This window comes from Panthera onca, chromosome B2 (genome assembly GCF_046562875.1).
Source record: "Panthera onca isolate mPanOnc1 chromosome B2, mPanOnc1 haplotype 2, whole genome shotgun sequence".
Classification (NCBI taxonomy): domain Eukaryota; kingdom Metazoa; phylum Chordata; class Mammalia; order Carnivora; family Felidae; genus Panthera; species Panthera onca.
In genome coordinates, this window is record NC_138343.1 from 74,126,787 (window position 1) to 74,141,550 (window position 14,764).

The 14,764-nt window shown below is 37.1% G+C and overlaps 1 protein-coding gene and 1 pseudogene across 2 annotated transcripts in view; one reads left to right on the forward strand and one right to left on the reverse strand.

The window, feature by feature from the left end:
• The window catches only part of UBE3D (ubiquitin protein ligase E3D), a 234,012-nt gene that overhangs the window by 12,056 nt on the left and 207,192 nt on the right, over window positions 1-14,764 (reverse strand). The gene's annotated exons all lie outside the window — the stretch shown is intronic.
• On the forward strand, window positions 12,750-14,130 carry LOC132667968 (heterogeneous nuclear ribonucleoprotein A1-like; annotated as a pseudogene).

The window sequence follows — 14,764 nt, forward strand, 5'->3', positions numbered from 1 at the left end:
GCTTAGAATTATCCTGTTCCCTCAGTGCGCAAGGCGAAGGAAGGAAGGCCGCGATGTCTGTGATGCAGAGACGCTAGGGCTATTTACAGACTTGGGGACAGATCTTCAGCCCTCAGAGGGCCCCTGGCAGCCGGATCCCCACCCTTCGTGGGATGGGCCGAAGCTGATGTGGCTCCTCGGAGGCGTCTCTGACCCCCCGCCTTGCTATTTATTGACGGATATTCCTGGCTCCGGAAGGGCAGCTCCCACAGTGAGTCACGGAGGGATTTTTGCCTGCATCTCTGGCTGGTGCTGCTCCCAGCCGAGCACCCATAAATCTTCCTGCCCCCATTGATCAATAGCAGACACAACAAAACACAAGTTTAAAGTTCAACGTGGCCGCTGAGGGAAAGCACACTGTTCGCTGATTCCCCCGGTTCTTTTCAAGAAGGAAGAGCTGAGATAAATATCGAAAATCATTCCCCTGCTATTTTCAAATATCTAACCTTTCACTCTGTTTAACTTCAATAATTGCCTGAGTTGTGACTACTTTTAAAACCAGGTCCAAGTTAAATACTAAGTTACCTACTTGACTTTATTCAGTATAGATTTCCTTCTCTACCTCAAAAGAGCAGTATTTTGATTCAGACACACTTATGTCACATCATACGTATTGGCATGTGCAGAAAACCCCCAGCTAATGCTAACATAGAACAGAAATATTTGAATTTGTTCATTTCCAAAATATTTGTAAGCCTCTTGGTACTTGTATCATGTGTCTAGCAAATATCCTTCTACCCATCGAAATCAGTACATGATTTTGTACAGGATCACACATACATGAAAGATCTATAGCCAATGAAATAATTTAAGAGTTAGAGACAAAATGACTAGAATCTAGTCTACCACCCTCATCTTGCAATTAAAGAAACTGGATCCTGTAGGGTAAGCTCAAAATTTCCTTCCAGCACTGAAACTGTGACTTCATAATATGGCAGAGGCAATTAGTGTCCTCCCTTACCCCTTCATCAGTCAAGGTTCCCACACTTGCCCACTGCTTCCCACAGCAAGCACCTGTGCCTCTCCACCTGCCAGAGGGAGAGCTCAGCCTATGCACCGGGTGGAGGAAGGTGCTGGGAGATAACGCCTCCAGACCAGCTCTGTCAATAACACGAAGAGGTTAGATTATCAGCCAGCTTTGTGTCCCCAAGTGGGACAGCTCTAAGGCGTGCAGTACACCATGTCCCAAATGTGGGAACCTGCCTGCCAACACACCCTGTGTTGGCTTCCCTGTCCTGCTTGGCACTCCAGTCTTGTCTCAGCATGTGCTTCTGGGGCTTACACCCAAGTCCTACAACTATGGCAGTTTGGTTTTGATCGTAAAAGGACAAATATATTGGATTATGTCATGGGAACCTAGAGGAAGAAGTAAACAGTTCTGTCTCAAACAGCGTGTGAGGTGTTCATCTGGTTGTTACAAGGGCCAAGTGTTCAGAATCTTTGTCTCAATTTACACTAGGGAGTTAATAAGAATTGAATAAGAATACATATCGGGGCACCTGGGTGGCTCAGTCGGTTAAGCGTCCGACTTCGGCTCAGGTCATGATCTCGCGGTCCGTGAGTTCGAGCCCCGCGTCGGGCTCTGTGCTGACCGCTCAGAGCCTGGAGCCTGTTTAAGATTCTGTGTCTCTCTCTCTCTCTCTGACCCTCCCCTGTTCACGCTCTGTCTCTCTCTGTCTCAAAACTAAATAAACGTTAAAAAATTAAAAAAAAAAAAAAAGAATACATATCAGGTTCAAAACTGATCTAACAAGCAATTTTGAGGTAAAACTAAAAAAGTAACCATATTTCCTCAAAAAACTAAAAGTAGCATTTGGGATATTTGATGTATGAGAGCAAAGCATAAGAATTCTGCAGGTCTCTTATTTGGTCCAAATAAACCTGGTCTAAATAAGCTCTTATTCAGTCTAATAAGCTACACTGGGTCACCGTATTTCGGCTTTACTTTAACCAAGACCCTTTTACGCCTACATTTCATTTAATTTATATTGAAGTAACCCTAGAAATACTTGCTGTAAAACTTTGCTTTTTACTTTTTGTTCTTACTAAACTGCTATCTGATAACACTTTAGTTTCTATAACAATGCACAGTTTTTATTAAATAGGTTTTGCTGAGAATTTACAGTTTTCAAAACAAAGGCTTTTCTCTCTCCCTTTCTTATATTGATGGATATGTAAAGACATGAAACGATGACTTAAAATTTGAGCCTTCACTCCACTGAGTCTGAGGTCACTAAAAAGATGAATTTAGGATGAAAAATGTGGTAATATGGTGTACTGGTACAGCTTTCTGCCAAGGGAAGATAGTACATATCTTAAAAATAGTTATTCCTGCAGCCACACTGACAGAAAAAAAAAAAAAAATCACTGTTTTCCAGGACAAACCAAGACAGTAAGATTGCATGTGAGCAAGTGAATCACCTGAGATCACTCAGTAAGCCAAAGGTATGAGCGGGAATGGGCTGCAGGACCCTAATTCTAGATCATGCTGTCCAAATAATCTTACTGCCAGGCTGAGGTAGATTTACCCTAAATCCCATGAAGCCTTAATACATATGCATACAATATTTCCAGAGCCCTGGGTGGCCCTCTCACATGATCTCACATGGTCTTATGGTTTTGTGAAATTTGCAAAAGCACAATTATTTTAACAGTAATTAATTAAAATCTATCCCCGAAAGAGGACCTCTCCAAATGTTATAAGCTTCAGATTCTACAAAATCTGAAGCCTTTCTTTTGCAGGGTCTGCATGAGCATTCCCTGTGTTTCTCAACCAAACACTTACCCTTACAACTCAAAAACCCACCAAGTGTTCTCTTCCCAGGGAGACTTTGTATTCAACATTAGCTCGGGCCTCACAGCACCTCTCTAAGTAACAACTTCATTAATCCATGGACTTCCAGAAAATATTTCACAAGGACTCTGAACCTTTGTGAGAAACCTAGGAAGCTTTAGTGCATCAGTGAGCAGTTAACATCTGCAGGTTCCTACTGAGATCTAACGTGTCAATTAGTGGTAACAAGGATTCTTTTTTTTTTTTTTTCTAACCAGGATCCTTTGCAGTGGGCTTTCATAGAAAACAAGCATATGCTGATGTTTTGAATTAAAAATATAGACATGAAGAATGTCCACACAGCATTCTCTTTCTTTGGTCCAAATAATTCCTACAACATTTTGCCTCCAAAAGTGATTATGGGACTCATGGCAACACTGAATCCCTAAAGAAAATATTTCTTTATAAGAAACCACAACTTCTTGAATGCCATTATATTCTGGACTCCTAGTCATGTTACTCTTTTTATTTGGGGTTTTTGTGAGCTCCTGAAGGTCATTCTTCATTCTTTACCACCAAACCCCAGCCAAAATACTAGCTAAAAAGAGATGAACCTTAACATAATGGCAGGACACCCTAGTGTTACCATCCTTCTAGGCTGTAGAATAGACCTAGAGAGGAGCTGGCAATTCTCCCTTCTCTCCCACTCTTATTATTGTAACTGATGTTACTAAGTGTGCCTGAACTGGTTTCATTAACAATAATAATAGGTAACATTATTGAGGTCAGACTATATGCCAGACACTCCACTGAGCACTTTACATGCATTATCTCATTTAAGCAACCCAATCACTATAAAAGGTAGATATTCTTTAATGTCCACATTTTACAGATAAGGAAACTGAAACACAGCGAGGTTAAGTAATTCTCTGCTCAGAGTTCACAAGGCTAAAATCAAGGTGTTGGCCAGGCTGAGGTCTCCTCTTGAGGGTCTGGGAAATAAATCCACTTCTAGAATCATTCTTGTAGTTGGCAGAATTCAACTCCTTGCCATTATAGGTCCAAGGTCCCTGTTCCTTGCTGGCTGTTAGCTTTGGGCCTCTCTTAGATTCTAGAGGCTAAGAACATTCCTTGCCACATGGCCTTCTTCATCTTCAAGTTGGCAATGGTGTGTTTAATACCTCTTATACTTCAGATCTCTGACATCACCATCTCTGAGCCCAAGACCCAGATTTAAAGGGTGTGTGTGAATAGATCAGGCCCACCTAGATGGTCTCCCTTATCTTAACATCAACTGATTTGGGGACCTGAGTTATATCTGTAAAAGCAACATCTAAACAAGTGCTTTCACACACATCTAAACAAGTGCTTTACAGAATAACTGTAAAAGGGTATTTTATACAATAAGGGCTAGAAATTTTCAGAACCATCTTAAAATTCTACCTACCACAGGCATACAGCTAAGGTTAGGCCAGTCAGAGTTCTCTAAACAAGGAAGAATCTCTTTTCTCAGGCCTCACTAACTGTATATACAACATATGCCTAGAGCTGCAAAATGGAGAGAGTGTGCCTGCAAATGAAGCCAAAGTAGAGGAAAGAAAAAGCTGAAAGGGAGAGGTCGCTGATAACATTATTTGAATATCTGGAAACAGATATCTGCTAACTTGTATTACCATCTGTTACTTGCAACCAAAGACTTCTGACCAACACAACTAAGTCTTTCTTACTCCAAAGCCCAAGCTCTTAACTATGAAATTTTATATTTTTTATGTTAATAGAGGCACAATATAAAAAGATGTAAACTGTGACATCAATAACAAAGTGTGTGTCAGGGGGAGAAGTAAAAGTGTAGAGTTTTTGTATGTGGTTGAGATTAGGTTTTCATTAGTTTAAAACAGACTATTAAAACTATAAGATGTTTTATGGAAGCCTCATGGTAATCACAAAGAAAATACCTATAGAAGCCACACAAAAGATAAAGGAATCAAATAACATCACTACAAAAATTAACAAAACACAAAGGAAGACAGAAAGAGAGGAAAAGAGAAACAAAAGAACTGTAAGACAGAAAGAAAGTGGCAATTTTAATTCCTTCCCTATCAATATTTACTTTAAACATAAACTGATTAAACTCCCCACGGAAAAGATATAGAATAGCTGAATGGATAAAATATAAGACCCAACTATATGCTAAATAAAAGACTCACTTTAGGGGTACCTGGTTGGCTCAGTCCATTAAGCTTCCTACTCTTGATTTTGGCTCAGGTCATGATCTCATGGTTTGTGGGATCAAGCCCCCCACCAGGCTCTGCACTGAGAGTGTGGTGCCTGCTTGGGATTCTCTTATACTCTCTCTCTCCGCCCACCCCCATCCCACGGAGTATGCATTCTCTCTCTCCCTTTTTTGAGAGAGAGAGAGAGAGAGAGAGAGACTCACTTTAGATTTAAAGACACATAGGCTGAAGATAAAGGGATAGAAAAAGCTCTTCCATACAAATGGTAAACAAAAGAGAGCAGACATGGCTATATTTATAGCAGACAAAATATACTTTAAGTCAAAAATGGTCACAAGAGATAAAGAAGGACATTATATAATGACAAAAGGATCAATTTACCAGGAAGATATAATAATTACATACATACCCAACATCAGAGCATTCAAATATATAAAGCAAACAATAATAGAACTGAAGAGAGAAACAGTGATACCGTAATAGTAGGAGACTATAATATCCCACTTTCAGCAGGGTATAAAACATTCAGAAAGGAAATCAGTAGGGAAATAGTCTTGAGCAACACTATACACCTAATGGACCTAATAGACATATACAGACTATTCTACCCAATGGCAGAAGAATACACATTTTTCTCAAGCACACACAGAACACTCTTCAGGATAGATCCCAGATTAGGCTACAAAACAAGACTAAACAAATTCAAGGTTGAAATCATACCACATATCTTTTCTGGCCATGACGGTATGAAGCTAAAGTCGGGAGGATAATTGGCAAATTCAGAAATATTGGAAATTACACATATCCTGGAAAAAGAGGGATGGATACAAGAAGAAATCAAAGGGAAAATCAGAAAGTATCTTGAAACAAATAAAAATGAAAACCCCACACACAGAAGGTATTCCAACTTTCTACCCAGTTTCAACCAAGCCTCCTCCCCACTGCTTCATTAATAACCAACAAACCTCATTCTTCTGATGCCCCCTTCCACAAGCAACCCTCAGGTCTTGTTCAAGGCAAAGTGCCATGTTTATTGTCATATTTATGTATTTCTTACCCATTCAACATGTATAGAATTGTGCTACCATCTTTGTTGAATGTCTATCCTTTAAAAAAAAAATGTCACTGATGGGAGGGGAAAAAAATGAAAACCCAGCATATCAAAATTTATAGGATGCAGCAAAAGCAGTACCAAAAGGAAAGTTTATAGCAATAAATGTTTATACTTAAAAAAGAGAAAAATTTCAAATAAACAACCTAACTTTATACATCAAGGAGCTAGAAAAAGGAAAACAAACTAATCCCAAAGTTAGCAGGAGGAAGTAAATAATAGAGATTACAGTAGACATTAAATAGAGACTAGAAAAATAATAGAAAAAAATCAGTAAAATTAAGAGCTGGTATCCTCAAAAGGTGAACAAGATTAACAAACCTTTAGCTAAACTAAAGAAAAAAAAAGACTCAAATAAATAAAATCAGAAACGAATAAGGAGTCATTATTACTAATGCCAGAGACATACAAAGGATCAAAAAAAAAACTGGTAAGAATAATTACATGCCAACAAAATGGGTAATCTAGAAGAAGGGGATAAATTTCTAGAAACATCTGACTTACCAAGACTGAATCATGAAGAAATAGAAAATCTGAACAGGCAATCACTAGTAAAGAGATGGAATCAATAATCAAATATTTCCAACAAGAAAAGCCCAAGACGACATAGCTACACAGGTAAATCTACCAAACATTTAAAGAATAATTAACACCAACCATTTTCAAACCCTTCCAAAATATTAAAGAATAAGGAATATTCTAAACTCTCTTTACAAGGCCAGCATTATCCAGATACCAAAGCCATACCAGGATGTTGCAGGCAAAGAAAATTACAGTGCAATATCCCTGATGAACATATATGCAAAAATCCCCAATAAAATGCTAGTAAAACAAATTCAACAACATATTAAATGGGCCATTCACAACAACCAAGTGCGATTTATGCTTGGGGTGCAAGGATAGTTCAAATATGCAGAGAAATAAATGTGATATACCACAGTAACAAAATGAAGGATAAAAAGTATATTATTATCTCAAAAGGTACAGATAGAGCATCCAACTAAATTCAGTATCTATTCATGATCAAAACTCAACAAATTAAGTATAGAGGGAATGTACTTCAACATAATAAAGACCATATATGACCAAGCTCACAGCCAACATTGTACTTACCAGTAAAAATCTGAAAACTATTCATCTAAGATCAGGAACAATATAAGGATGCCCTCTCTTTCCAATTATAGTATTGGAAGTCCTAGCCAGAGAAATTATTTAAGAAAAACAGGTAAAAGTTATCCAAAATGGAAAGGAAAAAGTAAAATTATCTTTGTTTGTAGATGATATGATCTTATATCCAGAAGACCTGAAAGTTTCCAACACACACACACACAAATTCTTAGAACTAAGAGACAAATTCAGTAAAGTTGCAGGTTACAAATCAACGTACAAAAATCAGTTGTGTTTCTATATACTAACAACAAACTACCTGAAAAGGAAATTGTAAAGCAATCCCATTTACAATCACATCAAAAAGACTAAAATACTTAGAAATGAACTTAACCAAGATTATGAAAGACTTGTACACTAAAACCAACAAAACACTGATGAAAGAAATTAAAGAAGACACAAATATATGAAAATATATCTGTGTTCATATAAGACTTAATATTGTAAAATTTCCATATTACCCAAGGAAATCTACATTTTCAATGCTATCTGCATCAAAATCCCAAAGATATTTTTTAAGTTTTTATTTAAGTTCCAGTTAGTTAACCTACAGTGTAATATTAGTTTCAGTTGTACAATATAGTGATTCAACACTTATATACAACACCTGGGCTCATCACAAGGGCACTTCTTATTCCCTATCACCTATTTAACCCATCCCCTTACCCATATCCATTCTGGTAACCATCAGTTGGTTCTCTATAGTTAAGAGTCTCTTTCTTGGTTTGCCTTTCTCTCTCTCTCTCTTTGCCTTTGCTCATTTTTTTTCTTAAATGCCACATGAGTGAAATCATATGGTATTTGTCTTTCTCCTGCTGACCAAAGGTGCTTCTCAAGGAAAAAAAAATAGGAAATTTATTCCAAACCATAAAAGTCATATAAAATAGCCAAAGTCATCTTGAGAAAGAGAAATAAAACAAGGGCATCACACAGGCATCAGATATCCTGATTTTAAAATATATTATAAACCTACAGTACTTAAAACAGTATAGTATAAAGGCAGACATATAGACCAGAGGAACAGAATAGAAAATTCAGAAATAAACCCATGCATAAATGGTCTACTGATTTCTGATAAGACTACCAAGAATACACAATGGAGAAAGGATAGTCTCCCTTCCTTGGTGTTGCGAAAACTAGATACACACATGCAAAAGAATGAAATGAGATTCTTAACTTACACCATACATACATAAAGACGAACTCAAAAAGGATTAAAGACAAACATAACACCTGAAACCGTAAAACTTCTAGAAGAACACGCAGGAGAAAAACTTCTTGACATTGGTCTTTGCAATGACATTTTGGTTATGACACCAAATTCACAGGCAACAAAGACAAAAATAGACAAAAAAATCACAGACAACAAAGACAAAAAGTGGCACTACATCAAACTGAAAATCTTCTGCACAGAAAAGGAAACAGCAGAGTGAAAAAATCAATCCACAGAATGGGGAAAAAATTTGCAAATCATATATCTGATAAGGTGTTAATATCAAAATATATAACATATATTGAGTTATATATATATATATACATATATATATATGTATATAATATACATTGAGTTGTAGGCACAACTCAATACCAAAATCACAAATAACCTGCTTTTAAAATGGGTAGTAGGTCTGAACAGACATTTCTCCAAAGAAGGCATACAAATGGCCAACAGATAAGTTAAAAGATGCCCAGCATACTAATCATTAGGTAACGTAAATCAAAACCACAATGAACTATCCCTCATACCTGTTAGGGTCAAAGAGACAGGAGATAATAATTATTGGTAATGATATGGAGAAATTAGAACCCTTGTGTATTATTGGTGGGAATGTAAAATGGTGCAGCTTCTATGGAAAATAGTATGGAGGTTCCTCCAAAATTTAATAATAGAACTATTATATCATCCAGCAATACACTTTTGGGTATAACCCCACAGATTTGAAGTCAGGATCTCAAAGAGATATCTGCACTCACGTGTTTATTTCAGCATTATTCACAATACCCAAGATAAGGAAACAACTCAAATATCCATTAATAGATGAGTGGATTAAGAAAAAATGTGCCTAAATACAATGAGATATTATTCAACCTTTAAGAAGAAGGAAATCCTGCCATATGCGACAACATGACTGAAACCAGAGGACACTGTTAAAATTAAATACAAAATGGAGAGGGGACTTGAAAATTCCCTGAGCAGAAAAAACATTTAAGCTATATAAATGAAATTTAATTTAGCTTATTCTGCAAAACAAGCTGAAATTTACCATGGGTTGATTCTTACAAATGCCTCTAATAAAAGAAACAAGTCATTTTCCTAAAAATTGTGTAAGATAATCACTTGTAACCCATTCCCTGCCTTCTAGAAACCCTCAATGCAATAACAAATCATTGTAAAGGTTAAACAACTTCTTCATTTTCACTTTATAAACTGTCATGTAATGTCATGCTCCTGAGCTTCACATCAGTCTTTGAATTTAAAGGCTTCCAGTTCAAGAACTGTTCTTATATCTACAATAAACTCTTACTAAGTACCACTTATTGATTCAGTGGTTTTAATATTGCTATTTCTGGATTGTTGACAACATTATGCTAAGTGAAATAAGCCAATCACAGAAGGACAAATACTGCATGATTCCACTTATATGAGATATCTAAAATAGCTAAAATAATAGCAGAGAATAGATTGGTTGCCAGAGGCTGGGAGCTGGGGGATATGAGGAGTGTCGTTTAATGGCATAAAGTTTCAGTTATGCAAGATCAATAAGTTCTAGAAGTCTCCCGTAAAACAATGCCAATAGTTAACAATATTATATTGTATACCTAAAAAGGTGTCAAGGTCAATCCCATGTTTTTGTCACACAGACGCACACAAAAAAGTGTTCTTACCACAAAAAAAGGGGGGACACAAGGGAATTTTTGGAGGTGATGGATATGCCTATTACCTTGACTGTGTAATGGTTTCATGGGTGTACGTAGTATGTCCAAACTCCAAATTGTAATTATTAAACATGTATGGTTTTTAAATATCAATTATACTTCAATAAAGGTGTTTTTTAAAAAAATTGCTTATGGAGTATTTTCCCCACCGACTTCCATAATAAATCCTGAGGTACATCTATGAATATAAATGCAGTAGAAAAGGGTGACACTGACAGAGCTTAAAGAATGTTTATTCTTCTTAAGCAGTGTCCTATCTTCAGAGATTCTGATTTCATTGCTCTGCAGTGTAGTCCAAGCATCAGGATTTTTAGAAACTCCCAGGTGATTGCAAAGTGAAGCCAGGTTGAAATCATCCGATGCACAATAGTGCTTTTCCAACATAAATAAATATATACATCCCCTGGGGATCTTGTTAAAATGCAGATTCTGATTCAGGAGGTCCAAGGTGGAGCCCAGGAGTATATATTTCTAAAATGCTTCAAGGGATGATGGAGATTCTGGTCTGTGCCTCACTCTTGGACCAACAAGTCTGTCGTATGTAGCAATGTTTAAGGGTGGCATTAATTGAATCAGAAAAACAAAAAGGGCAATTTGGATACAAAAAACATGGCACCTATACAAAACATAAAGAGTGCTTCTTCAGCTTTGGCTACTGTGGGGTCACCTTGCAGGGAAATCCTTGAGTGGGACTCCATCTTCCTTGTTCTGTTTCCATAAACTCATCAGGTAACCAGAATATCATTGATCTATTGTAGTGATCCAAACCAATCATTGTTGAGATGGGGAGAGAACAGTTTCCCTTTATGAGTAGAGACAATCTGGAGTGGGAAGGATGCATTCATCTTTTTTCTGTATTGCCCCAGTCTGTGACAAGCTGTAAACAACAGGGGAACTCATTCGGCATATTTTCCCTGCAGCCATTTGTCAGGTGTCATAATTCTATGAAAAAAAAGCCCTTGGGAAATTATAATAAATGTATTCCTTACTATTGAATTTCTATTTATGCTGATATTTCTTAAGAGTCTCAGATTTTATCTGTATGGCAACATTATTTTAATAGTAATATCATTAAACTTTATGGAGAATTCTTCTTTGATACACAAACACAAAGTATTTTTGGTAAAATAAAACAAGTACAATATTTCAGGATTTCCATCTCCCATAAATATTTGTACCTAGAAATAACCAGAAAAGACATATTTTTCACAGTTACAACACTATTAAAGTTTTTTACTTCTATTTGTTCACATCATAGAAATATGAGTGCTGGTTTTCATTTCCATATTAGTAAATAGAAGATGCATAAATGAAAAGACTTAAATGTGACCTCAGGGTTTTTTCTTTTTCCTAGACCATGGTTCCCAAACTTTTTTGTTCCAGGACTCCTTTCATCCTTAAAAATTATTGAGTATACTAATTGCTTTTGTTTGTGTCCATCCTATTGATATTTACTCATTTAGAAACTAAAACTGAGAAAAATTTTATACGTTTAACTCATTTTAAAATAATAATAATAGTATATGTATTACATTTCACTATAAATAATGTATCTTTAGGAAAAGTAAGTAAATTTTCCAAAATAAAAAATATGTGTAAAAAAGAATATCATTTTTTTTTTTACATTTTAAAAAATCTCTTTGAGTCTGTCTTCCTCGAAGACAGAGAGATTCCCATATCTGCTTCAGCATTCAATTTATTTTGATATAAAGAAAATATAGCATCTCAAGATCTATAATCTGTAAAGGAAAGGGAATTTTAATGTTCAGATAATTGTGGATATCCTTCTTTGATACTACACCAACACTCAACAAGTGGTCATTTCTGAAAGGTTAATTACAATATGGAATCAGAAGACATATCGATAAACTTTTATTCTGTGTTACATTAAAATCTACTTGTCTAGCTTGCTCTTTCAATGGATCTTTTACCCATGCATGATCTTATGACATTTGGAGCATGTTGATTCACTGCATTATGGAGATCTTCCAAATGTTGACATATTTCATTATACCATATCAAAAAATACATCAATTGGGGCCCCTGGGTGGTGCAGTCGGTTGAGTGTCCGACTTCAGCTCAGGTCACGATCTCGTGGTCTGTGAGTTCAAGCCCCGCGTCAGGCTCTGGGCTGATGGCTCAGAGCCTGGAGCCTGCTTCCGATTCTGTGTCTCCTTCTCTCTCTGCCCCTCCCCCCTTCATGCTCTGTCTCTCTCTGTCTCAAAAATAAATAAACGTCAAAAAAAATTTAAAAAAAAATATATCCATTAATATCATCGCCAATTTGATCAGCAAGGTTTTCACATACTGGAAAGCAATCAAGCATAGTAGCTGATTCAAAATTCAATTTTCTCTTGAAAACTACTCAAACTTTATCATTAAAAACAAATGCTGTCAGTTGTTTTCCTTGTAGTGACAGAAATAAATCATACACTTTTTAAAAAGATGTCAGCTACTTTCTGCCCATGGACACCACTGAGTAAGCATCATGAAAGTCTCCCTCCCACCGTGGGACCGTAGACCTCCCACCGTAGACCTCCCACCGTCTAAGTCAGAGTCTCCCAAAGAGCCTGAACAGCTGCGGAAGCTTTTCATCGGAGGTTTGAGCTTTGAAACAACCAATGAGAGTCTGAGGAGCCGTTTAGAGCAATGGGGAATGCTTACGGACTGTGTGGTAATGAGAGATCCAAACACCAAGCGCTCCAGAGGCTTTGGGTTTGTCACCTATGTCACTGAGGAAGAGGTGGATGCAGCCATGAATGCAAGGCCACACAAGGTGGATGGAAGAGTTGTAGAACCAAAGAGGGCTGTCTCGAGAGAAGATTCTCAAAGACCTGGTGCCCACTTAACTGTAAAAAAGATTTTTGTCAGTGGCATTAAAGAAGACACTGAAGAACATCATCTAAGAGATTATTTTGAACAGTATGGGAAAATTGAAGTGATTGAAATCATGACAGACCGAGGCAATGGCAAAAAGAGAGGTTTTGCCTTTGTAACATTTGATGACCATGACTCTGCAGACAAGATTGTCATTCAAAAATACCATACTGTGAATGGCCACAACTGTGAAGTAAGGGAAGCTTTATCTAAGCAAGAGATGGCTAGTGCCTCTTCCAGCCAAAGAGGTCAAAGTGGTCCTTGGAACTTCAGTGATGGTCCTGGAGGTGGTTTTGGTGGGAATGACAACTTTGGCCATGAAAGAAACTTCAGTGGACGAGGTGGCCTTGGTGGCAGTCAAGGTGGTGATGGGTATAGTGGCAGTGGGGATGGATATAAAGGATTTGGTAATGATGGAGGCAATTCTGGAGGTGGTGGAAGCTATAATGATTTTGGCAATTACAACAATCAGTCTTCAAATTTTGGACCCATGAAAAGGAGGAAATTTTGGAGGCAGAAGCTCTGGCCCCTATGGTGGTGGAGGTCAATATTTTGCCAAACCACAAAACCAAGGTGGCTATGGCAGTTCCAGCAGCAGCAGTACCTATGGCAGTGGCAGAAGATTTTAATTACTGCCAGGAAACAAAGATTAGCAGGAAAGAAGAGCCAGAGAAGTGACAGGGAAGCTACAGGTTACAACAGATCTGTGAACTCAGCCAAGCACAGTGGTGGCAGGGCCTAGCTGCTACAAAGAAGACATGTTTTAGACAATACTCATGTGTATGGGCAAAAAACTCGAGGACTGTATTTGTGACTAATTGTATAACAGGTTATTTTAGTTTTTGTTCTGAGGAAAGTGTAAAGCACTCCAACAAAGGGTTTTAATTTAGATTTTTTTTTGCACCCATGCTGTTGATTGCTAAATGTAATAGTCTGATCATGACACTGAATAAATGTGTCTTTTTTTAAATGTGCTGTGTAAAGTTAGTCTCCTCTGAAGCCATCTTAGTAAACTACCCCAACAGTGTGAAGTTAGATCCTTCAGGGTGATGTCAGGTTCCGTTTGAAATTTATGTGCAACCTGCTTGGGCACAGAAGCCATTGTCTCCATAAACATTGGTGTGGTTGAACTGACAGTTAATGTGTTGTGACCTGGAGGTCACCATTAAAAGGGTCACCCAAGCAAAGTCCTGGAATTTATTTGGTTATTAATATGATTGTTGGCAAATCCTATGCAATATATCTAAATTGAATTATGGTATCAGATAAAATTATAGATGGGATTAAAGCTTGTGTATCATCCATTATCATGTGTAATCAATAGATGATTTAATATTCTCTTGAAAAAAAAAGATGCCAGCTAAATATTCATGTCTCAATACAAATTGTCAGTCATTCTTTCAAGTGAAAAGGAAACTTTTCCTGGTATTCCAAGAAAAACATGGCTTGTTTACCTACAACTCAAACAAATCTAGAAATACTTTTCTTCAAGATAACCATCCTACTTCACATGCAGTAGAAATGTTTTGTGCACAATTACCATTTATCTACCTAGATTACTAAAAATAATGTGCTCAATAGCCAAGACTTAATAACTTTAATAATTTTTACTGCTCCATTGAGGAC